Here is a 4,189-nt window from a genome sequence, read left to right on the forward strand (position 1 = left end):
CCAAACCCCGTGATACGATACGCTCTATCACACATAAACCTCCTTATATCTTCCTCAAAACAGCCACCATACCTACCTATTATGGCATTTCCATAGCCATTCCGAGATATATTGCCATGCAACTTTCCACCGTTCCGTTTATCATGACACGTTTCGTCATTGTCATATTGCCTTGCATGATCATGTAGTTGACATCGTATTTGTGGCAAAGCCACCATGCATATTATTTCATACATGTCACTCTTGATTCATTGTCCTTCCCGGTACACCGCCGGAGGCATTCATATAGAGTCATACTTTGTTCTAGTATCGAGTTGTAATCATTGAGTTGTAAATAAATAGAAGTGTGATGATCATCATTCATAGAGCATTGTCCCAAAAAAAGAGAAAGGCCAAAAGAAAAAAAAGGCCCAAAAAAAAAAGAGGGGCAATGCTACTATCCTTTTTCCATACTTGTGCTTCAAAGTAGCACCATGATCCTTATGATAGATAGTCTCTTGTTTTGTCACTTTCATATACTAGTGGGAATTTTTCGTTATAGAACTTGGCTTGTATAATCCAACAATGGGCTTCCTCAAATGCCCTAGGTCTTCGTGAGCAAGCAAGTTGGATGCACACCCACTTAGTTTCTTTTGTTGAGCTTTCATACATTTATAGCTCTAGTGCATCCGTTGCATGGCAATCCCTAATCCTCACATTAACATCAATTGATGGGCATCTCCATAGCCCGTTGATTAGCCGCGTTGATGTGAGACTTTCTCCTTTTTTGTCTTCTCCACATAACCCCCATCATTATATTCTATTCCACCCATAGTGCTATATCCATGGCGCACGCTCATGTATTGCGTGAAAGTTGAAAAAAGTTTGAGATTACTAAAGTATGAAACAATTGCTTGGCTTGTCATCGGGGTTGTGCATGATGAGAGCATTCTTGTGTGACGAAAATGGAGCATGAACAAACTATATGATTTTGTAGGGATGAACTTTCTTTGGCCATGTTATTTTGAGAAGACATAATTGCTTAGTTAGTATGCTTGAAGTATTATTACTTTTATGTCAGTATTAAACTTTTATCTTGAATCTTTCGGATCTAAATATTCATACCACAATTAAGAGGGTTACATTGAAAATTATGCTAAGTACCATTCCACATCAAAAATTCTATTTTTATCATTTACCTACTCGAGGACGAGCAGGAATTAAGCTTGGGGATGCTAGATACGTCTCCAACGTATCTATAATTTTTTGTTGTTCCATGCTATTATATATTTTGTTTTGGATGTTTAATGGGCTTTATTATACACTTTTATATTATTTTTGGGACTAACCTATTAACCGGAGGCCAGCCCAAATTGCTGTTTTTTTTGCCTATTTCAGGGTTTCGCAGAAAAAGAATATCAAACGGAGTCCAAACGGAATGAAACCTTCGGGAACGTGATTTTCGGAACAAACGTGATCCAGAGGACTTGGAGTGGACGTCAAGCAACAGACGAGGAAGCCACGAGGTAGGGGGGCGCGCCTACCCCCCTGGGCGCGCCCTCCACCCTTGTGGGCCCCTCGTTGCTCCACCGACGTACTGCTTCCTCCTATATATACCCATATACCCTGGAAACATCATATACAGAGCCAAAACCCTATTTCCACCGCCGCAACCTTCTGTACCCGTGAGATCCCATCTTGGGGCCTTTTCTGGCGCTCCGCCGGAGGGGGCATTGATCACGGAGGGCTTCTACATCAACACCATAGCCTCTCCGATGATGTGTGAGTAGTTTACCTGAGACCTTCGGGTCCATAGTTATTAGCTAGATGGCTTCTTCTCTCTCTTTGGATCTCAATACAAAGTTCTCCTTGATCTTCTTGGAGATCTATTTGATGTAATCTTCTTTTGCGGTGTGTTTGTCGAGATCCGATGAATTGTGGGTTTATGATCAAGTTTATCTATGAAAAATATTTGAATCTCCTCCGATTTTTTTATGTATGATTGGTTATCTTTGCAAGGCTCTTCGAATTATCAGTTTGGTTTGGCCTACTAGATTGATCTTTCTTACAATGGGAGAAGTGCTTAGCTTTGGGTTCAATCTTGCGGTGTCCTTTCCCAGTGACAGCAGGGGCAGCAAGGCACGTATTGTATTGTTGCCATCGAGGATAAAAAGATGGGGTTTATATCATATTGCATGAGTTTATCCCTCTACATCATGTCATCTTACTTAAAGCATTACTCTGTTCTTATGAACTTAATACTCTAGATGCATGCTGGATAGCGGTCGATGTGTGGAGTAATAGTAGTAGATGCAGAATCGTTTCGGTCTACTTGTCGCGGATGTGATGCCTATATACATGATCATACCTAGATATTCTCATAACTATGCTCAATTCTATCAATTGCTCGACAGTAATTCGTTTACACACCGTAATACTTATGCTATCTTGAGAGAAGCCACTAGTGAAACCTATGGCCCCCGGGTCTATTTTCCATCATATTAATCTTCCAACACTTCGCTATTTCTATTGCCGTTTATTTTACTTTGCATCTTTGTTTCTCTTTCTCATACAAATACGAAAAATATTATCTTATCATATCTATCAGATCTCACTCTCGTAAGTGACCGTGAAGGGATTGACAACCCCTTTATCGCGTTGGTTGCGAGGTTCTTATTTGTTTGTGTAGGTGCGTGGGACTCGAGCATGGTCTCCTACTGGATTGATACCTTGGTTCTCAAAAACGGAGGGAAATACTTACGCTACTTTACTGCATCACCCTTTCCTTTTCAAGGGAAAACCAACGCAGTGCTCAAGAGGTAGCAAGAAGGATTTCTGGCGCCGTTGCCGGGGAGTCTATGCACAAGTCAAGACATACCAAGTACCCATCACAAACTCTTATCCCTCTCATTACATTATTTGCCATTTGCCTCTCGTTTTCCTCTCCCCCACTTCACCCATGCCGTTTTATTTGCCCTCTCTTTTTCGCTCGTCGCTTTCTTGCTTGCCTGGTCATTATGGCTAGTCCCTTATCTTCTTCTTAATTTTAAGCAAAGGGAGGGAGAAAATCTAAAAGACGCTTGGTATAGAATTTGCAATGCTCAAAATAGATCTACCCGGAAGCAATATACTTCCATTCTTCTCCGCAATTTTTATGTAGGCCCTACTCCTTGGTACAGATATATTCTTGATACCATTACCGGAGGGAATTTCTTGGGTAGCCATACTTTTGGTTCTTATAATGCTATGATAGATTTGTTTGGCTCACCGCCTCTTTTGGTTAATGGAACTATGTTAACTTTGGAACATGTGATGCAAAGGCTTGAAATTATTGAAAATAAAGTTGCTACTGTAGAGTTGATTGAGAATTTGGATAAAAAGATCCACAACCAAATTACCCAATATGGATCTAAGGTGGGAGTTACTCTGAAAAGTTTTAAGGAAAAGAACCCATAGTTAATGAAAGAATAGAAAGATTCTACTAGAATCGATAAACTTGAGGAAATTATCACCAACTTGGGTCCGCTTTTTCTTCCGTTAAAAATACTCCAAATCCTCCTACCAAAATTTCCAAGCTTGTTTATGTTCCTAAAAATAAAGGTGAATCCTCTAGTAAGGAAACTGCGGATTTAAAATCAATAAGTGTTCATCCCAATCTTTTTGCTATCATTATGGAACCGTTTGCTAGAAATGATTTCCTTGATTTTGTGCCTAGGAGTTTGATAATTAATAAAAAGAAAGAAACTCCTAGGGGTTATAGGTGTCTTATTGAAGAATTTCCCACCAAAGATGGCAATACCTAGATCTATCCTTGTTTTTATGCCTAGCTAGGGGCGTTAAACGATAGCGCTTGTTGGGAGGCAACCCGATTTTATTTTAGTTTTTTGCTTTCTGCTTCTGTTTAGGAATAAATCTTTGATCTAGCCCCTGGTTAGATTTGTTTTTATGTTTTAATTAGTGTTTGTGCCAAGTTAAACCTATAGGATCTTCTTGGATGATAGTTATTTGATCTTGCTGAAAATTCCAGAAACTTTCTGTTCACAAAACAAATTGTTAAAAGTCACCAGAACGTGATTAAATACTGATTCCAATTGCATCAGATCAATAAACAAATTATCTAGGCCGTCCTATTTTGATAGATTTTTCTGAGTTCCAGAAGTTTGCGTTAGTTACAGATTACTACAGACTGTTCTGCTTTTGACAGATTCTG

This window comes from Aegilops tauschii, chromosome 5 (genome assembly GCF_002575655.3).
Source record: "Aegilops tauschii subsp. strangulata cultivar AL8/78 chromosome 5, Aet v6.0, whole genome shotgun sequence".
NCBI lineage: Eukaryota > Viridiplantae > Streptophyta > Magnoliopsida > Poales > Poaceae > Aegilops > Aegilops tauschii.